This window comes from Geospiza fortis, unplaced genomic scaffold, assembly GCF_000277835.1.
Source record: "Geospiza fortis unplaced genomic scaffold, GeoFor_1.0 scaffold405, whole genome shotgun sequence".
Classification (NCBI taxonomy): Eukaryota; Metazoa; Chordata; class Aves; order Passeriformes; family Thraupidae; genus Geospiza; species Geospiza fortis.
This window is the reverse complement of record NW_005054415.1, coordinates 2,498,812-2,526,805: the sequence shown is the minus strand read 5'-3', so window position 1 is coordinate 2,526,805 and position 27,994 is coordinate 2,498,812. Positions and strand designations below refer to the sequence as shown.

Below are 27,994 nucleotides of genomic sequence, written 5' to 3'. Positions count from 1 at the left end.
GTACCACTTGCTTCTTTCTCTTTTCTTCTTGTCTATGATGTATGATTAATCATAGATTACTTCATTTTGTTTCATTTCATTTACAACATTTATGAGCTTCACTTTGTCGGTATGAAATGCTTGTCCCCTTCTTTCCTTTCCAAAGTGGCATAATTAGTGTTAGCATCTTTTTTAACAGGCTACATAAAGTTTAGTGGCTGGATTAAATCAAGTCATTAACATAATGTGCTATACAATTTGCCCCTATCTCTTTTCGTTTCCAGTACATCAAAGTGCCACAGAGTGCCAGTGTAATTGGGCCTTGCTAGCTTGTCAGGTTCAGTCAGGCTGATGGCTGCTGCTTTTACTAAAAAGCTTCCAGGCATGATAATTAATAGAGAAAAGAAGTCTGAGAAATGTAAAAGTTTGGACAGTTCTCTATGAATATTTCATACATTTGAATAATCAGAAGTTAACATTATCAATTTGATGTATAATACATTGATTAAAAGCCTTGTTTCAGATCCTCAAAATAGACATCAAAACTGGGAATTTGCATTTTCTTTGGCATGGTCTTTATATTAAATAAAAATAAATTTAAAAAATCTTTTCTCTTCCATCCCCTCCTCCTTTACACTCCCACTTCTACACCAAATCCTTACAGGAAATTTTATAGCATTCAGTTTTCACAGTAAAATTTACTGCTGTCAGCTTCCAAGTTGTCTTAAAATGTGCCATGAGGCAATTACTGGCAAACCCAATTTGTTTGGTAGTGGTTCTGGTTTTTGCTCTCTTTTTTTCTTGCAGATACCATAAGTGCATTCTCTTGCTGTAATAGCAGTTTACTGATAGCAGCCATTACCTGTACCTGTAAGTTAAGATCTCAAGTTGTAACTAATTTTGACACGAAAATCTTTGTTAAACAGCAAAAAAACAATACCAAGTGCTCATGGTTCTCCTGGTGAAGGGCACAAGCTTGTGCTAAGATGAGAAGCTGTAAAGCTTCAAGCTTATATACAGCAAATCAATAAAAACTATTCCTTTTATTATGGGTTTTTTGGGTACAATTACTTGAATAGTGTATTTCCACCTATGTGCTAGCTGTATTCATTAAGAAAAGGAAATTATTTGGTTGTTGTATTGCAGTTTTAAATTTTGGCTGATATGATTCCTCTTTGCGCTTATTTTTTGCAGGACCTGAATGTCTTTGGTGTAATTCAGGGAGATTTTTAAGTGTTCAATTTTTTTTCTCAACTTGGCTTGTTTTGTGAATTTAATCTGAATTTAAAGAATTAAATTTCAGGGTATTAGTATTACCCTGTGTTACTGAGTTGGCTCAATTCTAACATGCCAGAAATACTAATCCTTTGTATTCTCCTACTCCTGTATAAAAGTAATTCTGTTTCTTTGTGTTTTCCTTCTGTAGGAAATTGGGGAATTAAAAGTGCTGCATCCACATATTTAATAAAAAAAGAAATAAAATCTATGAAACAGAACCATCTTATCAGAGTATGATAACAGCAACTTGTTAAACTTTGTAGTCAGTACTTTCAAAGACTACTGATTGGTCTAAGATTAAAAAGAGCCATTTGCCATTCTCCACCTTTGAGGTGGTTGTTTGCTGGAGGTCACTATAATCCTGAAACCAAAGTAAAAGTGAGTTTAAAGTATCCAGGAAATACCTAAGCTGTGTTTTGCAACTGATAAAGTGAGATGACAGAAGTTTGAGTAGACCCTATGCTGAAATGATGGACTTACAACTTCTATCTACCCCTTGTCAAATATACTTTGAAGTTGTAATTGAAAGCATGTACTGCAAGTCATTCTTTGAGATAGAAGAAATGAAAGAAGATGGAGAAATAATATCAAACAACACCAAACAGCAGCTTTTAAAATGATTGAAAACTGCAGAATCTTAAGTCATTGCCTATTATTTTTTAGGTAACAAACAAAATGAATTAGTCAGAATATGAAATTAAGTAGAAGGCCAGATTTAAGGCTGAATATCTTTTTTTCCTCAAGGAATTTTCTGCCTTTCATGCCTTTTTAACTTAAGAATTGTGCTTCCCTTTGAAATGAAAGGTTGTTGTATGTTTACACAACATTTGAATTTCTTAATTGTGTGACTGGTTGGTACCTGTGTAGCTAACTGGCTTTGAGATTTGATAAAGTTAGTGTTTGGTTTTTTTTTTTGTTTTTTTTTTTTGATGGATCAATTGAAGATGAGTGATTAAACATTAAAAAATGTGAGGTTTTCTCTTGGAGACAGTCTGCAGAAGTAGGTGTACCTTCATTCAGGACAGTAACAATATTGCTTATGAAGTTTTCCCAGCTTCTTGGGGAGAAAATAAAATTCAAAATTATGCAAGTTTGTATCTCACCAATGAAACAGGTTCAGATATATTTATATTTTTGTATTATCCATCCCTAGAAACAGTATATCTTTAAAATCTGTTAGTTGTGGCTGTGCCACGGGCAAGGTGCAAAACCAAATCTTTAAAACTGATTCCACTTGAGGAGAAACATTGAACAACTTTATGTTTTTTCTTCAGAAAGGGTGTGAGGTGAGCTGAAGAGAAAGCAAGGACTATGCAAGTGATCAAAAGTTGTGAGCAAAGTGCAACCGTGACTTCATGATCAGAGATGTAGTTGTCATGGTTGTGGTGGGAAAGCACACTTCCCTCTAGAACCTTCTATCTTCTAAAATGTTTGGTGCTCTATACCTAATCAGAAATTGTCATTTTGGAAAGAAAAGGAGTGCATAGCTGGTACATTACAGATTTGCATAGAGAGTCAGTACCTAATCATTGGATTGGCTCAAGCTGTAGCAAGTAATTAAATGCCTTTGAAAATATTAAGGATTAATGTATGGTGGTCTGAAAAATGATGAATTTGGACTGTGCACTAGATAAAAAGGCAGCAACCAGAGTTCCCTTCATTGTCACAAATAGATCTTTTTATTCAGTGTGTTCTGAGTTCTAGCAAGAGCTGAAGGGGTTGCATGGAACCTTGTCATGGTGCTGATCTTGGGCCATTACATTCTTCTCCTGGCACATGGCAGAACAGTGATGCTGAGAGATTTTCTGTGCCTTTCCCTCCTTCAGTAGGGATCCAGTTCCACAAGAGCTATTCAACAAGGAAAGAGATCTCTGCCCCAGGTCTTAGGGAGAGTCTGAGCTGTATGCACTTTAATGAAGTCCCATCCATGTGGAGAAGGAAGAGGGGGCATTTCTGTATCCCTCTTCCTGTTCTCACATCTACACCAGTGTGGGGGAAAGCTAAAAACAGAACATGTTATTCCTCACATGAAAAGTCACTGCATACAGGACTAGAGTAATTTTTTTGCAATATGTATTTTTATGTGGATATGATTCTGTGTTGCCCTGTTAATCATAATTACTTAATGAGTAATGACTGTGTCTCTGTACACTTGAATTACATTGATGTTCTTGTAATAGCATTTTTTGTGGCTCTGTTCTGACATTGTAAATAAGATGATCACAGGAATTCAGCGCTTGATAGAGGAAAAGGATTATTTCTCACCAGTAATATATTTGTTAATCAATATTCATAGTGATTGAAATACTGATAGCAAATGGATGATTACTTGTGATTATTGGAGAATAGCTTATAGTTTATCTTATATGCTCTTTGCTAGAAATAGAAGTGAATAAGTGGACTCTGGAAAAAAAATATATAAAATGCTAAGGAGTAAAGCATGCATTTTTTGAGCATTGGTAGATACAAGATTCAAATTGATCTTACAGTTTAGAAGTTCCCTTTATTATGAGTTTTTCAAGGCAATATATTAGTTAAAACTGGATGTAAAAAATAGGAGCATTTGTCCTATAAGCCAGGTATTTTCAACTCAGCTTTTTTGTCCAGAAAACACAAACTTATTTTTTAAAGCACTTCTATTAGATACTGTTGTTGAGATTTGAGACAGCTTGAATTCTATTTTTCATATCGAAGTGTTAGCCCTTTATTGTAACCAAAAAGGAAATCCAAATATGGAATATACAGATGCTTGAAGATGGTAGTCAAGACTAATTACAGAATTAATTAACAAGGTTTTTAATCTCAGAAATCAGAAAGGTGAGAAAGTTGAGATTTTGAATTTGAAAGGAATGTCCAATGTATTTAGTATTTACCCTAATCCTAAAGCTTTTTGAAGGAGTTTGGTGATTCTTCCAAATCTTTGGGTAGCATTAATTACAAAGTGTCAGTATTGAATGGTAGAGAAAGCATTTTGACATAGACTAAGTATGTTACCCATGTTTTGTTTTCCTCACCTGAAATGCAAGCACTGAACCAATTTCTCTGAGGCATTTTTGAAGTCAATAATATTCTTCAATATCTGCCCATTCTCTGTGTTAGGTGAAATTTTGTATTATGTTTTGTTTTAAATACTAAACGTAAAGACTAATTTTATTTCCATTACATAGAATTATTTGTGGGCAGTAGTTGACAAACTATCCATTGTTCACTTGAACAGTACCTAATAAATGAGAAAAGGCTTAAAAAAAAAACAGGAATAGATTTTAATAACATATTTCATTCTGCATCATAGAAATATAAATGGTTGTTTAAAAATGAATTCATATCATATATTGGATGCTACATATATTTTCAGCATAGGTACATAATGTGAGTGGTTTTGTGTTAATGATGAAATATAACATTTGAGCTAATGTTGTTCTTAAGCAGTTCTGTATTTTTGATTTGTAAATATCTTTTCTAATCAGCTTGTGTTCTGCTTTGTATTTATTGTATTCACATCTAGTATCAATAAAACTGGGACTCAAAATAGTCTTGACTGTTAAGCTCCAAGATAATTTGTTATTTTTTCTTATAATTTTCTAATAGTATGGCTCAGTCATTTGCTTCTGTTTAAGTAAGAAAGCAGAATACCTGAATTTACCCCACTAGCCTTGAAAAAGTGTAATATTCATTGCCTACTGTATGCAATTACAAGTGTTAAATATGTCAAACAAATTTTAAGATATGCAAAAGGAACATTTTATAATACAGGATATTGCATTTGGACTTGATTCATAAGCTACTGTCTGTGTACAAACTAGTCTGACATAGCTGCTAAATACTTTGGGGTGAACAAAACCACTCAGCATATCCCTTTAAATACAGATGCTAATACATCTGTTCAGTGCAAGAAGAAAAGAGTTGTTTCTGAAGTAAAATTAGACAATAGAGCCAATTTCATTTTTTATGCATGTGAATGTAGAGTGCTTGAGGTTATTAGTTGAAACTGAGTAACCTTTCCAGGCTTTCATCTCTTTCTTTTCAAATTTGAATATGAAAAGCATATTCAAGTCAGAGACCATCACTTTAATGACATTTGGCAGTCATTTGATTTATTAGATTTTAGAAAAAAAAATTCCTTTTAAATATTTCATCATTCTATGCTAATCCCAGTAATATTGCCAGCTGAAGCCATGTACCTGTATTAGTGGAGACAGAATGGTGTGGAATTTTTTCTGTCATCCTAGTAAAATTTCCATGAATCTACTGAATAATAAAACAACCTTATTGAAATATTCAGATTTGGGTTTTTAGTTAAAGTATCTTAGGATACATAATAAAAGGAAATGTCTTTTGAAAGGAGGGGGTAAAATTACTTCATCAAATATTGAAAGGACTTGACAGCAATGGAAATTGTTCTGTATGATGGATATTTTTACAATAGGATACACCTGCTTTTCAGTTTGATTAATCACATAATTTGCTTGGGGAAATGTAAGCTATCTCCATAATGAATTAGAGTATTGACTTGCAGTTTGAACACTGAATCTAGAAAGCTAGTCTTCTGCATCTGATTAACACTTCAAGTGATTTAAGTTTAAAATCAAAAATTGTCAAAATATTTCCACATAGGGGAAATATTTTTAATAAAGATATGAACTTGAAAGAAATGAAAGGAGTAAAAAAATTTTTTTTTGACATTTCTGTACTCCAACATGTTGTGTTTGCTCTTTGAAGAATGTTTTCTTTGAATGCTCAGCTACATACTCCACTTTGGAAACCAGAGTGGCTTTTCTTTCTTTAAATTATCTAGGGAAGTACTTGTGACTTTATGTTGAGTCTGACATTCGCACTTAAATACAGAAATCTTATTACAATGTATCTGTACACAATACCATTGACCTTGCTGAATAGTGTGAGACAATTTTACAAGGAAAAGAAAAATGTAATTTTACTTAAAAGAGAATAAGAAAAGGTCTGATGAAGAATAGTTGTGTTTAATTTTATGATATTATTAATTTGAACTCTTGAAGGTATGTTTATATATGTTTATACTTAACTAGTCAAGTTCAGTATATGAAGTTGAATTCCATAGAAATGTAGTTTGTAGTTATACTTTACATGCCTAACAATGTTGTGACTTGGTGGATTTTTACTGAATGGGGTATAGTCTGCAGTAGGCACTAACAATTCTCTTCTCTTTGAAAAACTTTGGTACCTAATAATACTGAAACTGTTTCCAGAAGTTCCAGGATCACTTTGCTGTGTAGCTAAAAATAATGGCAACTGAAATTAGTGGTTCAGATAGCATTAGTACATAAACATAATCTTAACCTAATCTCCTCCAGTAAACTGTGACTATTGCAAAAATATTTTAAGTATCAAATGTCAATCAGTGTCTGTTGCAACAATATTCTTAACTGCAAACCATGGGGTTTAGGTTCTTGCTGTGTCTATGTCCAATCAATCCATCAGTGTTAACCGTACAAACTACCTGATGGTTCACAGGGATGTTTGGTTTATGTAAATTATGTAAATTATGTAAACCAAATTTATGTAAATTTGGTTTATGTATGTTATATAATTGTTTTGGTTTGTGTTTTGTTTTAAATAGGAAGTTGAAAAATCTGGATTAAAATTACATCACTTGGTTTTACAAAGTCATTAATTACATCAGATGAAAGAATACATCAGCTGAGTGCAGAATGCAGATGAAACAACTGCCCTGCAGAGGACACTCCACTGTCACTTCCAAGCCCAGCAGGTGCTCAGAGGAGTGACTGTAACCATAGAATTGGTGAGTGGGACCTTTCCCTCAGCAGGTGTGTTCCTTCCCTAAAATTGTCCTATGAAAATGCCTACAACAAAGCCTATTTCCTATAGATTATATTTACATTTATGTCCATACTGTTGTATTTGTCAGTCTTCCATCTCTTTTGGGAAATACTAATGATGTTTTTTAAGAACTGAGATCAGGATGCAATTATTAAGTATGAACTAAAATACAAAAGTAAGCTTGTGTAAGAAATTGAAACTGCAATATATTTATATTTGCTGGTAGTGCATACATTTTAAAATTAGGCTTTACACAACTAATTTTTTTTTTTTGAAAGAGCACAACAAAGTAATTTTTCTATTGATACATGATACAAAGGAAAAGGAAAACATTCTATCCAACCATGTACAACTGAAATACATTTAGAGAAAATATGTCATGGACTTGGTCATCACTTGTAATAATCAGTGTACCTTTAATAAGAATTTATTTTTAATGGGAAATTACTTAACTGTATTTAATACTAATAAATTGCTATTTACTGCATGTTGCATATGAATCGTGCATGTTGCATATGCTAGAGTCTAATAAATGAACATCTGAAAGCATTCAGTCTCAATCCACCATTGTGACTCCAAGGACATGGATCTTTGAGGGCCTTGGGAAAGAAAAAGATGCCCGCTAAGAAAACAGTAGTTCTGTGAAGTCCTGAATTCACTGAGGCTTCCTTCCATGCAGACAAATGGGATTTCTGGCATCAAATGCTAAATAAGACACTGCATAAAGGAGAACTCTTTTTATGAGCTGGACGAGTTCATCTTGTTAGCTTTGTAGGCACTTCTCCAGATGTTGTAGTTAGGCTGACATAAATGGAATATCTTTTTCAAAAACTGTTGGAATAATATCATAAGCCAATAAAAGCTTCTTAAGGCTTTTCATTTCTCTTGCTTTTTGAATTCTCATTGCTTTGAATATAACAAACATTCACAAGGTATAAAAGTCTTACAGAATATTCATACTAATTATGGTCTAAGCATAGCTGTATTTTGGGTATTTACTCTGCAAAGTTTAACTAAAAATGCAGGAAAATATGATGGATAGAGAATAAAATTTCAGAGTTTTAAGGTAATTATGAAACTTCAATACATTTCAAGCTGTGAAATTTGAAAATAGCATCATGCTTTGGAGAGACTGTAGTTCATAAGGGTTTCCAATGTAGTAGTGCTGTATTTTATTATTTCTGTTAATCATAACTTGGCTGTGCAACTTTGCTTTTTCTATTTACTGCTTGGGTATGGATTATAAAACTGTTTGAACTTCAAAATATCCCAACAAATCAATATTAAAAGGTGGGGTTTAGCCTTAATTGCTTCAGGACTGTATTCTGCAGCATTATACTAATGTGGTTGTTATTTCTAGAGGTTTGCTCAGATAATTGGGTGTCTAATTTCTACTCAAGATTAGCTTTGCATATAGGGGGAAAAGCCTAATGAGTCTGCTTTTTGATAATACCAGTTGAGAAGCCAGTAAGATAATAGTAATGAAATCTGCATGTGTGTTTACTATAGCTTTGCTGCATCTCTTATTCATTTCTAATTAGATTTGAGTATGCTGAATATTTGAGGTTAATTGAATATTTTCTTTAATAAAAACGAGATTTGCATGGGTAGAACAAAATTTACTTTGAGCTTAGAAGGAAACTAATAGTCTTTTAGACTTTTGCATGGAGAAAATCAGAGTAAGTCCATAAGTAATCTAAAAAAATCACTAATTCTTATAATAAATAAAGCATTTTATAGTATCTATAACTGGAACAGATTGACTGTTTTAAAAACATCTTAACTGTTACAGAAGGCTTCATGAGATTCATTGCTTTAAAAACATTTGAAGTTTTTCCCATACCTTTTGCACATTCTTCACTGTCATTGTTTGGCATGTGAGATAGAGAAAATTAACAAAACCTTGTTGAAAAACAATACAGTAGAGTTCAGTAATCTGGACATACAAGATCCCATGAATTTCCATTTTCACAGTGGTTCAAGCATGTAACTTGGCATTCATTGGGTTTTTTTCAACTATGACTCTTTCACTGATAATGGTTAGAAGATCATTTTCTTTTTTCCAGAATCTTGGAATAGAAACTTGGATGGGGGAGTTTAGACAGTTTAGGATCATGGTGCAAACCTCGTGATTGCCCATGACATTGTGTGGTGCCTCCTGATGACCAGAGTGACTGAGAGGAGCTGTTGTGGTTGCTACCACTGAAAAGAGTTATTAGAATATCTGAGAATGCCTCCAAACACTACAGGCCCATACATTCAAAGAACAGTGAAAATTGCCAAATTATACAGTGGCTCTAGAGAACAGACAGCAGAAATAGAAGAAAGACTTATGAAACCTGGCAAAGGTTTTATATGAAATCTAATTGGGAAGCAAAAACTTTTCTCTTTTAGAATGTGACTATTTGAACAACTTGAAGTACAAGTGGAAGTAGAGAGAAGAGGTGTGGGAAAGATGGGATGTACTTTTTATTAAAAATAAATTTCTAAAGATCCTTATTCTGAAAGTGGATTCTTCAAACGTTAAGACTGCATCAGGAAACATTGTTATAATTCTGTGTGTTTATTCCTTTTCTACAATAAGCTCAAGACTGTGGAGCATTTTTTTTCTTCATTTGATGAAAATCTGTTCATCATGTAGTTGTTCAGTTGTGTTAGAATGTGAACTATGAAAAAACTGAACTATAGCAGAAGAGCAATATTTTGAATTGCAGAGATTTCTAACAAGGTTCCAGGGTCATTGCAGTCTTCAACTTTTAGTACTTATTTAGGACTAACTTTAAAATTGTAATTTTAGAGACAAACTGTCATGAGTTAATTTTGAATTATTTTTGCAATTAATTGGATAGAAATATAAGATGTTCCATGCCTTGCAGCAATGTTAATGCTTCTTAGGTCAGGCAGTACTAAGGGGTGCTATGAAAACATGTTATTCATCAGGATCTAAAAATATATTTTCACTCTGGTTAATCATTTTCCCCAGACTTGAATGAAGTTCTTGTGCTGAATGTATTACTTACTAGGCTGAATTTTTCCATTGAGAGAAATGAGTTTGAACTCTTTAGGTTTGTTAATAATTTGCATTTAAAATTGTTTTAGATACAGTATTAGTAAACTTAGGAAATTCCATTTGGGATGCTTTTGGGAAAGGGAAGGATCTGTTGATGTGGCATTTCCTTTGAAGTTCTCTGGCTGTCCATCTGTCTCCCTGCTGCCTCCCCATCACTTCCTGTGGTGGCCTTAGGAGCACTTGGCCATGAGAGCAGCACATGTGGAAAGTCATCCACATGTCCAAAAGAACAGCAGATGACAATAACAGCTACTTATAACCTAAGAAAGTAAGAAATTGTGAGTGGAAACTAAGGATTCAAAGACAGAGTGCCAGCGCTTTGCTTTCTGTTAGAGAAAAAGGTGGCAAATTGCAGATTCCTTTGATGGGAAAGGCTTAGCCACTCAGGCACTGGCCTGGCTGTTTGTGCCAGGAACCCATTCCTGACCCATTCCCAACTGCACTTCTGCTGCCATGAATGGGCTGGGCAGCAGCTTTGGGGAAAACTGAAAAATCAACAGCTCTGGGAAATGAGCTTCCTAGGACTCATAGAGATGTGCCTTCAATAAATCCCTCTACAGGAATTGAGGCCTTCTTATGTCCTCATATTGCTTTATTCCAATATCTCACTCCATAGCAGAGGTGATACTTTCTGTTTATACAAATAAGTTTTTTTTGGGTAGCAAAAGACATTATGAGATATGTTAAAGATTTCTGTCTGCACAGGGGAAGAGGAAACCTTAATGTGAGGTGGAGAGTCAAAAAGAATTGTTGTGAGTACAGTGGCAGAGTAACTAGAAGAAAGTGAATATTAAAAATGTTGGAGTTTAATGACAGACTAATTTCTAGCTCCACCTTCTCCCATCAAAAGCAGATGAAAACTCTTCTGAAGAGCTATGTTTGATTCTTAGGGGGCTATATTCATTCTAGTTCTGTCCTAGCAAAACCTTTTCCGTTTCATTTCTTTATTTAATTTTTTAAAAAATTCCTGTAACACCTTTTCAGTCTTTATAATCTTTCACAGTAGTTTACTGATATTTGCAGACTGATATCGTTTGCAGGCATGCAGCTACTTTCTCTAATATAAGATACCCAAAAACTTCTTAAAGAATTTCTTAAAACCCTGCTTCTCATTCTTCTAGTATGTTTTCCAAACCAAGGCTAACTTTCACTCTAGGTCATATTAATAGTACAAAAATTAAAAGCTGATCCCTGTGTTTGTATTTTAAATTAAAACAATGAAAAGCTTTCAGAGCACTCACTCACACTCCCCAGGCTGTGGATTTTCTCCAGTCCATTGGTCTAGAGGTTTCTCTTATTGAAATATTGTGGCAGGAAAGGAGGATTAAATTACTGAGGCTGTCAAAAAGGACAAGCTCTCTGCCATACATTATCATTATCACTGGCTTCCTCAGTGGAAGAAAATGCAGTAAATCACTTCAAATACAAAGCAATAAAGACCACTGGCTTTTAAAATCATGAGTGCTATTGCCATTAACAGAAAGTGACAGCTATGTGGCATGCTTAGATGCTGCTTGTATCTTTTTTGACAGTGTGCACATAAACCTGCCAGTGACACACCATTAGATCACATGACCTTTCAAATTTGATTCTAGCATTGTTGCTTTTCCTTAGAAGAAAAGAAAGAAATGTTTATTTTTCTTTGTTCTTTTCCTCATGCTCTTCCAAAAGGTGAAAAACATTGATACTAATAGTAATTCAGATTTGCTTTGCAGTGATAAATGTGGTTAAGGCAGATAATTGTCCAGAAAGGCGTCAGGTCTGTTCTAAAGTGAGATCTACACATTGACAGGTACATGTTAGTGCTGGAACTCTGGTATAGGTCTTAGTAAATAATGCTTGTGGTTCACCTTGTGGTTGGTCTCTTTTGAGGAGGTTGGACTGAGGAGTTAATACCTAACTAACTAACTAGAAAAAAATTGCTTCAGCTAGGAATGATAGCTGCATTCTTATGGGACAATTGCTCTTATTTCTTTCTAGTGTAGGTTCATGTGGCATGGAATACAGCAACCTCACCTAATGCTGGTTTATGCTGTGGTTTGGTTTGGGAGTTTGTTTGTTTGGGTTTTTTTTAAAAAATCTATTCCACAAAAGAGAAAATCTAGCACCATTATTCTATCACTAATGGATCTGAGAAGCACATATCTGCCCAGTGTAGTGTAGTACATTTGTTGCTTTCTGAATTCAGGATACTACTAAGAGTCTAAGAGGTGTAGGAAGTGTTCCTTGGCCCTAGAACTTCCAGAAATAAATAAATAGATAGATAAATCAATCAGTAGGCAGGTATTATGTGAATACACATGAGAAAGAATATAAATTATTCTTTTCCAATTTCATAATAATAATAAATTTGTTCTTATTCAATTTTTTTGATTGTGATGGTATGCACATTACATATACAGAATGAATTGCATCCTTTGACTACATTTTCTCTTGAAGGTCAATCATTAAAATGGAATAATCACTAATTTAAAGAGTCATTTGATTTGAGAAAGAATAGGATACATGCTGATTGTATTTGACATGTTGGAGTTACTTGTAAATCTTTTAAATATGTATTTATTCACAAATCACTGATTCACTCCACAGTAAGGAGGAGTGATCTCTCTTCATTTCATTTCTAGATCTGAGTTTCATGTCTTGGCCAGGAAACAGGTTTTACTGGAATGGAGCAGGGAACACCATGAAATGATTACTTGTTGGGATGGAAATATCATACCAAAATAATTCTTAGGTTTGGAGCTTTAAAAAAAACCTGAAAAATGCTTAATAAGCAAGCAGATGACTGATTCTACCATATAGAATAGGAAAGTGGATAATGTTCTACTAAAATCTGACAATACTGAGGATAAAATACTCTTTTTTCTTTCTTTTATTTCCCCTGACGGATAAATTAAGCAGAGCAAAAATAGCTAGTCAGTGTGCTGCAATTTCTCCTCTAAATACTTGGATATTTTTAATAATTATTTTAGAAGCCTAAGGTGAAAGGCAGGTAAGATTACAGCAGTGAGCTTTTTCTCTGAACAGAAGGGTTCATCTTCCAATGTTGCTGCCATGGTGCTGTCTCTGTGTTTGTAGCTGGGTTGTTCTCTGCAGTATTGATGTGTCTGCCTTGGCTCGTGGGGAAATTTCAGTTCTGCACTGGCTAAATGGGAAGACAGGAAGTTCATCAGTAGTCCAGCTCCCCACTTGATCCTAGCAAGAGGACCACCAAGAAAGAAATTTTATGGAAAGATTGTGCCCATACACCGAAAGTTTCCAACTCTGTGCATTTTAAACGTGGCCTAGTTATATCTCCAGCACGTGTTTTCTATCACAAGCCTTACAAACTAGTATCAGAGCTTTTTCAGCTGAAACAGGAACTGAATTAAACTAATGCTTTAAAGCTCAGGAAACCAAATTATCAGGGATATAAATATCATTGAAAATTGTCTGCAGATGGTTTAGCCTGACACTTTATTGGTGTTTGTGCTAGGCCAAATTATAGCAGCATAGGCAGTGTATTATGTCTATTAAGTAGTGTATATGTCTATTAAGTAGTGTATTAATTTATTTTTTTCCTGTCACAATGAATGTTGCTGGAAATGATACTCATAATGATTGGATCCATATTAGAACATAAATAAATGGATAAATCACATGCTATTTTTGTCTTCTAAAAGAAGAATCACTTTAATGAATAACTCTTAAAAAATATATACTATTATATACATAAAATTATTGCTAAGTCAAAGTTGCAACTATAGGCGAATTCTATAGTTGAAACGGAACCAATTTGACCTTGAAAATAATTAATTTCCCAGCTTTATACACTTTTAGTTTATGCTTACAAATAAATAAATGCTAGTTGGAATTTATATGGAAAATACATATTTTTTAGAGTCCTATTTAGGTTGGAGAAGAACTTTCAGGTCATTGAGTTCAACTGTTAACCCAGCAATGCACTTTTAAATATCTCCAGGGACAGTGACTCCACCAGTTCCCTGAGCAGCCTGTTCCAGGGCTTGACAACTCTTTCAATGAATGATTTTTTCTTGATATCCAGTCTAAAATTTGTTTGGAGTGGAATTCACTCTTCATTAATATCAGATTTCAAAAATTATTTTTCTCTCCTTTCAATTTCATTTATTGATATGGATTAATTTTAGAAGTTTATTAGAAATATTAATTTTGGTTCCACATTTGAATTAATGGCTTTAGTTGCAGAAAATGCAAAATTAATCAGTATCAAAAAAATCAAGGAAAAAATGCTGTTAAATAGAATGATATAAAATGTAAAATACATAAGCTTGAGGTAGTAGGAAACTAGGAAGACTGTTTGAAATCCTTTTAAGGTTCGTAGTTGTTGCAAACCACAAGATGGTTTTGACAATCATATTTTCTTAATGTTGACAATCATATTTTCTTAATGTTTTCAGACAGTCATTGTCTCTGTCATAAATATGGAGATTTTATCAGAATATTTGCTTTTCTTATACCTGTATTGTGTGACATGGGTAGCCTTTTTATTTTGTTTTTTTTTTTTTTTCTGTATAATAGGGATTAAAATTCCTTATTAATTTTAGGAAGTTATACTTGCTAATATTTGTAAAACTTTGGAATTAAAACAGGATATAGAGTTATTGTTTCAGCATCTGAACTCCAGTATTATCTACTTACATGTTCAAGTCTCTTAATCAACATTTCTGGCCATCCATGTAACTTTTTGTAAATGTGTCATAGTTATTTTTTTTCTTCCACTGCTGCCTTTCAGCATTTTAAGAGTGTAGAAATTTCAGTTGTGTAGTGAGCCTTGCCTGATTCCTCATGCCAGGCTGTAGCTGAAGTGCTGAGACCTGGAGGTAGAGTCTGTGCTCCTCTGACAAGTGTCAGCAGAGACACATGTGGAGAATGGAGGAATCCATTCTTCTAACAGTCACCCTGCTGTGATAACAAGAGTGAACAGCTTTATGCAAGAGGTTTCCAGGCTGATCCTGACAGGTGCATCATTTCTTGGTGGGAAATGATTGTTATTCCAAGGAACAGAGTATATGAAGTCATTGTTCCCCAAAGTAACAAAATCTGTGCCTCCATGTTACAGAATAGAGCATGTGTAGGGTGTAAGCTTCACATTAATATACTGAATTCATGCACAAAGTTTTCTACTTGCTGCTTAAAAACCATGTTCTCTGGAATAAAAAAAAATTGCACCAAATTTGCATATATAAGAGCTTCTGTCCAGTTGCTCTAAATTAGCTGCTGGTGATAAGACATTTAACTGTTGTTCCAAAAACAAAAATAAATAATCATTCAGGCTTTCATAGTAAAACATGCTTTAAGCTTAAAGCACTTACTGATTTTTTTCACTTTTCTTTTGACAAACAAGTTTTATTTAGTTACCTGCTCTTTCCTGCACTGGCTAGAAATTATCTTCTCTCATGATGCTTTTCAACAAGGTGTTTAAAGTTTTTCATATTCAGTAGGTTTGGAATTCCTGCAAGGAAGTGTGTACTTATACCTGGGTATTACAGAAGAGAAATGTGGAAATCAGCTAGAGAGAAAGTCTGGGATCCCAGAGAGAAATATAGGAGAGTAACACTATCCATAGCTTTATTATTGCATTCATATTTTGTATAAGATACCCTTTCCTGTAGCCTTGGATGTAACGTAACTCGATGCTAACCCATTTGAAATTATGCCTATTGTAACATTTTTAGGTTGTGAAGCTCACAAGCATTCACAGTTTGACCAATGTTGCCAAGACATACCAAATGTTAGCTCTAAATTCCTGTCATTTTGTCAGTCTCGGTGTTTTTGGCCCCAGCACAAGCCACTAACTCAAGCCAGCTCCAACACAATACTGGAATTGTGTGTTTGAAAGGAAAGCCATACTTGGAGGCAATGGGTGTAATTTAAGTTCACAGAAGAAAGCATATATTTTGTGTAGTTGTTTGTATAGCCAGATAAACAAGAATTGTACCATGGGGTGGTGGGAGGGGGAAAAAAAATGAAACATTTCTGTAAGCCTGTGGATCTATGGCTACAACTTCTCTGTCCTTCTACTACTGCTAAATAATACTGAGGAAGAAGGGAAGATTTAAAAGAGAGGGTCTAGGACTATTCTTGTCATGGAAAATGTTGAATTTAATTGATAAAGAGTTCTTGCTTATGTAGTGGAAGAATAAAAACCAGAATGCAGGTTTGCCTTTTTTCTGGTTTTTAGAGTTGATTTTTAATCCGTTTTGAATGCAATTTTTTTTTGTTTACCCTAAAATTTTTAGTGCTCAGTGATACCCCAGATGATGAGCAGAACTTGAATGTGAAGATACTGATTTTGCTGTATCTGTTTGAAAAGTGTATTCCAGAAGCAAAGAAATATCATTGAACAAGACATTGGTGGTGAGTTTTAGAGACCAATTTCCTGTAAACTTTTGTAGCTTAAAAATGATTTGTTGAATTTCTACTTTTCTCTTCAAGATTTACTGTGAAAGTCGTTGTTTGACATAGTGTCAAGAAGAAATTCTTTTCTATTAACTGAAGGTTTCCACATTTATTTGCAAAAGTCTGCAGAAACTATTACTGTCATTCCTTAAAATATGTTTTAAAAAACCAAAACCAAACAGCATCCTCAGCTCATAGTAATTAGTTTTAAAAACCTAAGAACTTTAAGGACATGTCTGCTTCCTGTAATTCTCTATTTTGTACACTATACTTCATTGTAATAGGACCATAAATAAATAAATAAATAAATAAATAAATAAATAAATAAATATATATGTATGTATTAAAATGTCAGCAATTCTGTATTGCTGATGTCTGTATCTTATTTAAAATTACAGTATACCCCCCAGGGCAGTTCATGGTTTTGTGTCCTCCATACCAAACTGTATCTGAGACAGTGTGAGTGTAATACTGGGGGGTTGGTTAGGGGTTACTTTATCCTGGGCACCTCTCTGGTTCCAGCCCTTCACTGTGGCTTCCCAAAGCAAGGTGAGCTGAGCAGGAGCTGTGGAATCTTCCCTTGTGTGTTTTTGTAGTGTTGAGTGTTTTCTTAGTGCTCCTAGGAAGGTTGGAGAAGGTTACTCAGTGCTCTCACAGACAGTGAAGAAAAATATTCTCCTTGCTTAGAGTTTCCTGATGCCTGTGGCAGCAGGGTCATCATTACCAATGGTGCATTTTTTTCCTCCTTCTTCATTTCAATCCTCTTTCCTGTTGTGGTGAAGCTCAGGGAAGGAGCTGAGAGTATCTTTGTGATACAGCAGTCCCTCTGTGGGTGCATGAAGCAGCTCCAAGCCTGGACACAGTGCGCACAAGGTTCCCTTTGCAGAGCAGGAATTCCAGTTTGCCCTGCTGGAATGCCAGGCCAGGGTGACTTTGCTACTTCTGTTGTTGTGGTTAATTACTCAGCTATGTATTGAGCTGAGTATTGAGGGAAAGAAACAGGCTTTCTTACCATTTCCATTATCATGCATGATTTGTATCCATGCAGTACCTAAAATACTCAAAGAAGAGTATAAATACTCAAAGCTTCAGGAGCACGATAAGGAAAATGCAAAGAATCAAATCTCCACACCCTGGAACAAGAACACATGGATTTGTGCACTTCTTTATGTGGCTGAACACTTCAGCTTTTCTGCACCAATAACTTTTCCCCAAGTAGTTGTACAAAAGCACATCTCCTCCAAAAAGGTATTTTGTAGTCTCTCACTGGAAGATTGTTTTTGTTCTGTATTTTAGGACAATAATTCCCATTATCCTAATTCCTATTTGATAAGATTTATTAGTGATATATATATATAATTTTTTACCATCTCACAAAACACTTAAAAATCCTAATCATCTGAGAGGATTATTATGAGAGGAAGGACTGGTTTTTGTTACTAGTTATTTTTCTGGCAAAAGCTAATCATTATTATGTAATGACAGCTATTTCAATATTGAGGAGCATTTTTTCCCCTAATCATAAGACATTTGAACTAATTCTTACTGTATATGCATTATATCGATTAAAGTGATAGAAATAGCTAAAAATGCTTTTATTCTTTTTCTTAGCCACACTTCTGCCCTTCCCTGCAGATAGTATGCAGTTATGTTTTTCTGTTGAATCCATAACAAGTTCCACTGCATATTTTCTGAAAATTTAGAAACTTCAGAGAATTGAAATGAACGTTGCATTAATATATGTCAGATCATGACAGAAGACATGTTACTGTATTTTCTTAAGCAAATTTATTGAAAAAGGATCTGTTGTCAAGATCTGGACATCAATTAAATGTTGAATAGATAAATAGAATTCCTGAGTAATATGTACATTTTCTCTGAGATGGATATTGTTTTGAGGGAAATAGAATAAACTTAGACACAGAAGAATTCATAGGACACTGCCCCATGAAGATAGAGTCATTCTCAGATACCCTGAGCTTCATTCACTCTATTTGAGGACTGCAAGCATGGATCTTTGTCATATCTTGTTCCTTTCATTGCTGGTTGTGTGGAAGTGGCCTCCATGAAATTTGAAGTAACTAAGTTCATGACTAAGCAAGAGGATGGATAAAAAAAGAGACTTTATAGTCAAGACATCTAACAATAAGTCTTAGAGATAATATGACAATATGAAAAGTGATAAAACAGAGTTAATATTCTGATACCATTAATTATAGTTATTCTGCTGTCTTTACAGTAAAAACAGTACTGTCCTCTGAAGTCTGCTCTGAAGTTGACAGTTCACTGAGTGATTTGTTCAAGAATATACAAAATGCTTTGGATCTCTAAGAGTAGCATCCAATCTGTCCAATAATAGGTCTTTCAACAGGGTAAGGGATGGAAGGTTTATCCTGTGTTTTCCCTTCTCTAAACCTCTTCTGAGCTATCCCAGCAGCCTAGAAGTTGCAACATGAAGGATCATTGCAGGTCCTAGAGTACTTATCCTAATTATTAAAACATAACCTTGCTATTTGTCAGCTGTGTAATTTGCTTTGAAAAGATATCCTGTCAAGAATATTTGTTTTTATTCAAATTCCTTCTAGAGTCGTGTTAGGCAGCCTCAGTGCTTTTTGTGCAGGACTGGGAAAGAGCCTCATTTTTGACTTAGCAGCATGTTTTAATCACAGCAGCAGAGATTCTGGCCCTCTGGGCTTACTTAGATATTGTGAAAGAGTGCAATTTTAAATCATGTCAGCTAATTTCTGTAACATAGAAATTTTAAATACTACTCTAAAACCCACATACACAAAGATGAAGGTAGTTAATTTAGTCTAGGGGAATTATCATATTTGCTCATACTTCACTATTTTACAACACACAGAAGCTTGGAATTTAAATAGTTTTGCATTGCACAAACTGTAAAGAACAATTTGCTGTTTAAATACTAAAAATTGTCCAGGCTGACTTGGACCCATCATACACACAGAATAGGAAATACATTAATTAGTATATTTTTTACTTAAAATGATTTCTGACTATGCATGTATGCTTTCAGTAGAGCTTGGAGCACCTTCATTTACAATTGTGAAAAATTACTAATTTATGTACGCAATAATTATACAAATTGTTTTCTTTATTTCAGAATTAATTCCAGCCTTGATACGTTCTTTGATGTACATTCTAGTTCTTAGAGTGCTCAGTTTCCAGTAGGCTGAGTACCTGAAAAGTAACCTTTCTTTATTATTTATCTACCTCTCCCTTTTTTTTTTTTTTAAACATACACTAGGAGCCTTTTAATCTGTCCAAACGCTAAGGAAGATTACCAGAACAAAAGTGAAACCTGAAATGAAATTGCTAATGCTGTTTTGTAATGTTTCCTTTCTAGTTTTTGGTTCACAAGACGACAGTGCAGTAATTGGAAGGCTCAAAGGAGCAGTGGAAGCCCCCCATGCGCTGCCCTCAGCCAAGAGGGGAATGCAAAGACGACCACGAGGCATGAAAGGAAGTTTGCCTACACAAGAGCCTTCTCCCAGTGTAAATACATGCTTGATAGTGCATCAAAGATGAGATCTTTGTAATTCCTACAGTATATTTAATGTATAATTTATATGAAAAGGACGCTTGATTTGTAGTTGTAAAGTTTTGTATACTTTTCAGTCTGTTTGTTTTTATATTTCCCCCCTAAGGCTAAGAATATCTCCACAATGGACAACGCCTTGTAAATAATTAATACCTACATGATTGAACGACGTGCTTTATTTGCATTTTTAAGATTTTTTTCCTACATAAAACAGTAATAAAAATGCAAGTCAAAATTTTAATTTTTAATAAAAAAACCATAAGCCTTAGAAAACTGATTAAAAATACTTTTATGTTATCCCTAATCACCCCGTTAAATGGAATGCCTGTGATTAGCCTCATTAAGAATTTTATACTGTGAAGATTTTATTAAAAGCAATATATGAAAATTACTTGGATTAATGTGTTAATCTGCCTCTTTAAAATGCTAATATCCATTTTATGCACATTAAATCTCAGTATGTGTTTTCTTTGATGCATGCAGTTCCTATCAATTAAATATAAAAAATTAGGCTAGTTGCAGGACTTATTAAATTACTGCACCCTTTTTTTAAATAACTTTTACCCTTCTACTAACATTATAATCAGCTGTTTATGGTTACCATAATTTGAAGTAGGGGGAGGGCAGGCACAATCATTTTCTATACAGGAGATGATTTACTTGCAGCCAACATCTGTCAAAGCACAAAAAGAAGCCATAGACTATCAGATTTTGCTTCACCTACTTTGGGCTTTAGGGATGGGCAACTATTTTCATTTGGGTTTTGTTACTTTTAGAACTTACATCAAACATATACAATAAATTGTTGTATCTGAATAACTACTGTCTAGTGTGGAAAGTTAATTTTACAGCTTTTAACCAATCTCAATGAAGGGTTTAATTGATATTTTTAATGGAGCTGTGAATCAATGCTGCAAAAGGATTGTCTCTTGAGAACGAGGATATAATACATTTCATTTTTTAATTTACTTTTTTATTTGTCATTTTCTTCAAAGGATTTTATAGACTGTGGATTTCCACTGTTTGCAAACAGGCTATGTTTCTTCATAAGCATATGTAAAGTATTCAGAGAGATAAGTAATTTATTAAAATCTACCTAATTTGCCGTGATATATTAAATCTCTGCTTCAGTGATCACAGACCATTTCATTTAGAGAATTAGGCATTCCCTCTTTGTGTGATTAAAGCTCTGGAAAATGAGTTCTTTGCTCCTATTTGTGAACATTCAAAGCCTGCTAATGGCAAGAAGATGGAATAGATTATGAGACAATTCATTACAGTTCAACAGAAAAAACCCCTGCTATAATGCAGAAATGCAAGTATGAATATCTGCATATAGTTTGAACCATCTGTGCTCTAATGCCTTCAGTAATGGCTCTTCGTCTTCAGTAGGCTTTGAAATGACATCCATACAATATTAATTTGTTGATGTACATTATGAGGCCCGTGGAATGAATATATTCTGACCACAGAAATCTCTGAATTCCAGCATGGTCTGCTGGTTGACTCCATTTTAGGGCTTACCATCTTCAGTAGGGCTTCTCATCCAGGCTTTGCCAATCCTCACAGCGTTTCATTCCTCTGGAACTTTAGGAGACCACAGACAGCTGCATTCCTAAACCCCTCCATTCCTCAGTTAATGGCCATATGTTTGTTGTCATTTGGGCTGGCACTTAGTTCATCATTTTGGCCACTCTTTCTAGCTTTTTTTGGCTCTGTGCATCCATATTGTCAATAAGACTGTTATTATACATTACAATAATTTGAAACAGCCAGATTCAACACTGAGATTAACTGAGTGGCTTTTTAGAAATTTAGTTGTGGTATTCTATCAGGAGGTTCTTATTATTCTTCTAATACTTTGCAAACCAAACTAAATATCCTGCACATAAACAAAGAAGCAAATTGTATTGAGTTTTTGTGTGTGACTGTTTACTGACTTGCAGGAGAACTATGTTAACTGGTGCTTGTTTTCTTCTGAAATAAACCATGTGGTAAAATTAGAAAATCAGTGATGTTCATCTCACTTAAACATTTACAGTAACACCCTTAACACTTAATCTTCGCCATCTGAAGTTGGAAACTTAGAAACCAAGAGTTCATATATTCATTAAACACAGATCTCTTCAGTAAGTTACTGCAAAATATTCCAGTTGACATTTGGTTACATTGTGTTAACTGCTCTCAGTGACTCCAACATTAACATCTATAATTTGCCTCAGATTCCTAGACATATTTCTTTGTAAGGCTCACTGTTACTCAGTTTCAGATTTTAACAAAATAATCCTGATTTCTATTCATGTTTATTGCTAAAACAGTTATAATATTCAACAAGGATTTTCCCAGCAGATGGATTGTATTATCTTATGCAACATAAACATATGATCATACCAGAAAGTTTTGTTCTTGCATTAAGTAGGCTCTATTTCCAAAATGCTCTTAAATCTTAATTCTAAATGCTACATTGTGCAGGGAAAGTGGAAGATGTAACCAAGTACTATTTTGTCTAGATTTTAGCAATGAATAGCTTGAAGAAAACATGCATCTATGTAATCTCTAGGCTAAGGTACAAAAGAGCCATATTAAAGCTGGGTACTACCATGCTTTAAAATGTTACTCAATAACATTCATTTTTGTGGGATAGATGAATTTTTGCTATGGTGTAACTTGGTCACCACAGTGGTTCTGCATACAATGAAATGACAGTGTCAAATGATCAGTTTTGTTATTATATCTTTTCCCATTTATTGTTACAGCTTATAGCTTTATTGTGATAACTTCTGGTGTGATATGATAACTGCTCTTCTCCAGGTTCCCAGGAATGTTGATCAGGATGGAAATTTTTTAGTTCAAATAAACTTTATCTGTTTTAAATGTTGCTTTTAACCTTTTCTAACCTTAACCTAGGAACACAAGTTGTAAGAATAAATACATCATGAACCAGGTAACAGCTCTGTGAAGTCAATCAGTCTTGCTATAGAGTAAGTCAAAGCTTATCTCATTATATGAGTAGATATAACACAAAAAAATTTATTACTTGTTTCATATATCAATATTAAAGCTAATAGTAATATTGTTTTAAAATGCTTCTTGTTATTTCGAGGCATAGTGAGACATTTTCATAGTTCAAGAAGTAGCCAAACATATCAAGACTAAATATTAGCTGCTAAATTTATTTTTCTTGTTTTGTGTTAGAATAGAGATATAATTAAAATGCAGGTTTAAAAGTGTGCTATAAACCATATTTCAAATTTCAGAGCCAGAGAAGTATTACATGTTTTAATTACAGGCAGGTCTTTCTGCAGGTGATAACAGGGACTTATCCATCAGTTTTTTGAGATACTGCAAAAGATAATAAATATCTTTATACAACTTCATCCATGTTACTGTTTATATTATAGCTTTTAGCAATTAGACTAGATCCTGCAAGTGATACTGGAAGAAATTGTATGACATTAATTGTAGAATATGAATTCAGGTTAGTACCTTAGTATGCACAGGATAAAAATTTGCTTTTGGCACAGTAAGCCCAATGTGTACTGCTTTTTGCTTTTTGCTTCTTTTTGGTATTTATGACAAATTTTAATTCTTTTTCCATCTTTTAAAATAGGATGAGGCAACTTCTGAGGAGCTTGAATCATACATCTGTGGGTTTAAGAAGCATTTTAAAAGGTTTTTCTTATTTTTAAGGTCCTTGCTGAATCATGCTTCAAGCTTTCAGCATCTGGCAGCATCAAAGTCTAACTCCTAGCAAAATTTCATCTCCAACAAGAGCTGCTTGTAAATGATCAGGTACCAGCTGAAGATGTTTTGTCTGTGGAAATAAGCAATTACAAACCTTTAAACAGAAATGCTTATGGATCCCAATAGCTGTAGTTCTGTCACAATATTATGTCAGGATAGGATCATTCAGGCTTGGGGGACCTCAGGGGGTCTCTAGTCCAGCCTCTGCAGGGTTGGGGGTATCAGTCTGGGCTCAGGGAACAGTTTCTGTCTGGGTGCCCTTTCCTGAGCTGGTTTCCAAGCCAGGCTGGAAGCAGCAATGGGATCTAACTGACCACTGCTGGTGTCAAAATAGGTCTTACTTCAGTAGTCCAATATCTGCAACTCTGCTAGACAGGTCTTGAGCATGATCTGGCAATGATTTGTTTGTGGATTTGGAAAATAATCTATTTCCTAGTTAAACAAAATGTCATTCTTGTTGCATGCAAAATTATTTCCTACATATTCAAGCAGCAAGAACTGAAGCGTCCTTGAAAAATATTGGAAAAAATGAGATCTTTCTATTACTACAACAACAACAACAAAAAAAATCAATAAACTGAAGTTTCTTTTTCTTGAAAAACTGTTATCAACCAGTGATTATTTTGATTACCTACTCATAAGCATAAACAGCTACAGTAGCTGATAGTCTTTGCCTTCAGTGATAATGAAAACCAGAAGATGTTCTACCATATACAGGGCAATTTTCCCAGAGAAATGAACGAAGGAGACACCAATCAGCATCTGATTCCAAACACAAAGTACATGAACAATAAAGAGAACACAGCAAACTTAAGAAAACATCAGAAAATCTTCGCAGAAAATCCACATTTTGAAAATATCCCTTAACATTTCCTCTGTAATAAGCAGTTATCTTAGAATACCAAAATCAGACCCATTTGGAAACTTTCCAGTTGGTATTGTCAGTGGTATAATTTACATCTCAGATGAAATGCACAAAAATGGATCTATTTATAAACCAGAGCCAGTTGTGTATCACAATGCAGTAGATACAACCTCAGCAACAATGTATATTGGCAGGCCTATCTATAGTTAAGGCAAACAAGTCAGTGTAACTTGTCATTTATTTTAGAATGGAATTTACAGTGATTGACTCAATGTCTGTAGTAACAGAGCTTTTTGCAGACATTTGTGAAAGTTCTGTGGGATTATATTTCCACCCACAACATGAGATATGATAGGGGCCTGTACCAGGGCCCCTGTGCAGCTCTCTGTGGATCCTACAACAGCATCCTTCAATGGCATGTGTTATGGGCAGCACTGACTGCTGGAGCTTGGTGGATCTCTCCTCTGTATCTTCATTTTTGGGCTGGCCTGTTTAGGAGGAGCACAGAATTTGGCTGTTATGAAGCCTGTAAGAGTGAGACAGGCTGTTTCTGCATTTTCATCCCTCTCTGAAGGACAGTCTCCCTACAGTAGAGAAGTGGGAGGCAGATTTTCTACTGATGGTGAGTTGTGTTTCAAAATCAACAGAAGGGCTCTGGGGAAAGTTTACAAGAACTTCCTAGATGTTACAAATAAAAATACTTTCTGTGTTACTTCTGCAGTAAGTGGGATGCCCAAATTCTACCAGGCCCATAACCTTAAATCTTGCACTTGGTTCATTGTAAATTTTGGTGAACTTTGAAAGTGGTGACAGAAAAAAAGCAGAGCACAGAAAGATGTAGGGGAAAGAGATTAAGCTCTAAGAATTAATTTATCGTTAAGAGAGCAACAGATTGGCTTGACAATCCAACAGAATTGTTTCTTCCTGACAGAAACAATGCTTGAAATGGTCCCAAATAAAAGCATCTGTGATGCTGCTGAGAGAAAGGCTTTTATTCAAATAAGAGTTGAAATTATTTAGGCATTTACTGGAAGCTTCCCTCCATCTTTATGCTTGCCATGTGAGAAATGAGGTTTTGCAATTAATGAAGGAAGCATTTCTACTTGTGACTGCTGTGCTGTATTTCAGCTAATTCCTACACATCAGTGCCCATCACCTGGGAGGAAGAAGAAAGCACTGGAAATCCTTTCACAACATTTCCCACCTCTGCTGAGGAAAATCCCTGGAAGCACAGACCACCAGGGTCAGCCTGGCTGCTGCAGGAACACCTGGTGTAGGAGACGTGGGACGTGAGGGATTTAAGAGCTATGTCTCCCCAAGAGTAACTGCAGTAGCTGCAAAGGATTTGGTGATTTTTGAGTCCCTGCAAGGACTATGGGCTCCTTCCTGGGGTTGCTGTATGTCAGTGGAGAAAGGGAGAGGAAATGCGGGTCTAGGGGTGAGGAATTTATATGGGAGAAATCCTGGGAGACAAGGAACAAGAAAAAATAAGATGAGGAAATGAAAAGGAAAATGGAGAGAAAAGTTAACATTGTAAAGCTGTGGGTGTCCTATCCAAAGTGAGCTTTCCCACTGAGCTTCTCCTCAGCACCTCTAACAGGCCTGGTTTGAATGCAAAGAGGAGGGATGGCCCAGGTGGCGATGCTGGAGGGGTGTGGGGTTGGTGTGAATATGGTTTTGCCTCTGCTCATTTGCCTGTTTTAGTATTGACCCTGATTTCTTGAAGCTTCCACATTAGAGAAAAAGGAGATTTCCATTAAATGCCTGCAGGATTGTTGCCTTGGAAGCAAACTTGCCAGGACTTCACAAGCAAGTCTGTCACACAGAGGTTATTTTGTGCAAAGGGAAGATGCAGGACACCACTGAACCTGGGAGTCTGTTTGGTTGTCCCTCCAGGATGGCCTTCCTCAGCCACATCATCCTCATCCTCAGCCACATCATCTCCTGCCCATGTGAAGCCCAGCTCTGGGTACAATGAGTAGGCAGATGAACTGAAGGTGAGTCCTGGCACACAGCTCGTGAAAGGACGCACAGACAGGAAAGCGTTAGGGGGAGACAAAGAGGGTGCTGGAAAGCAGCTGTTGGATTTCACCTGGAATTCAGTCCTGTCAAAACACATCAACAAACAGCATGGTGCTCCTCAGACTTAGCTAAAAGACAAAAAAACCCAACAAAAATGCAACAACATAAAAACAAAAACAAAATTGCAAAAAGAAAAAACAAACAAACAAAAACCGACGACAAAACAAAATCCAAAAAGCCCCACCCAATAATTTGTAAAACATCAGAAATCATGAGGAAATCTCTTGTGGTGAAATGTCTGGTCTGCTTCTTTTCACTATGCTTTTTATGATTAATTTTTCTTGTGAAGTAGTACTGTTGATACCAGGTACACACATGCTCTCTGAGTATTAACATGAAAATGTAAGTTCATTTTGGGAACTGCTGGAGGGTGGATGCTATTCACATCTTGTAATCCTTGTTTATGTTATGCTCTGTCTATTAAGTAAAACAGTTTAAGTGCACTAAGTGAAATGGGAGATTTATATTTTAAGGTGGGGTTATGTTTACAGAAATAATTGTTAGCTGCATCAGTGAGAAAAGCAAATATAGAGTTCATTTTCTTTGGGTTTAAAGCCAGACAAGACATTTGTTGTAAATTATTTTTAGTCCCTAACAGAGGCTCTTGAATTTAGTTACCTGCCTGAATTACTGAAGGATCTCAGGCCACTTCAGGAGGAAGGTCTGCAGTCACTTCCTGACTTTGTTACTGCACTTTGACATCCAGTGTGGTTTGCTCTCAGGCCTGAGGCTTAAATGGAGTGTGGTGGGTTGTCTGATTTGGCTCCCATTATTTGACATCCTTCACTTGAAATCATGCTTCCACCCAAAATTTGCTAAAAACTCACCCGAGGCCTGACCACTTCATTGTGTGAACCTCACAGCAAGACTGGCCCTAGTTTTGGGGGTTTATTACAAGAGTTATTGTTCTACTTTACAAGGTTTCAGTGCTGCTCCGCTTCTTTACTTTCACCAGTCTGATAATTTAAAAAATTAAACACAACTTTGACAGGTAAATCAGTTTGTTGCATATTAAATTATATAAATTATATAATATTTTAATTAAAATTATAGTTGTATAATATAGTGAGGCACAATTGGAAAATAATATTTTACGTCTGACTTTTTTTCCTTTGTTAGCATGCTTCATTTTAGCATTTGCTGTCAAGGGAAATGTATGGCAAAACTCTCATTTTTC

General features: G+C 35.0%; 1 long non-coding RNA gene across 1 annotated transcript; it reads left to right on the top strand.

Annotated features, from left to right (window-relative positions):
- Positions 1–103: 103 nt before the first annotated feature.
- On the top strand, positions 104–20,854 carry LOC115948487. Its single transcript, XR_004082315.1, has 4 exons — positions 104–849; positions 6,854–7,036; positions 16,405–16,522; positions 19,932–20,854. It is a non-coding gene; the product is annotated as an uncharacterized LOC115948487 (long non-coding RNA).
- Positions 20,855–27,994: the final 7,140 nt, after the last annotated feature.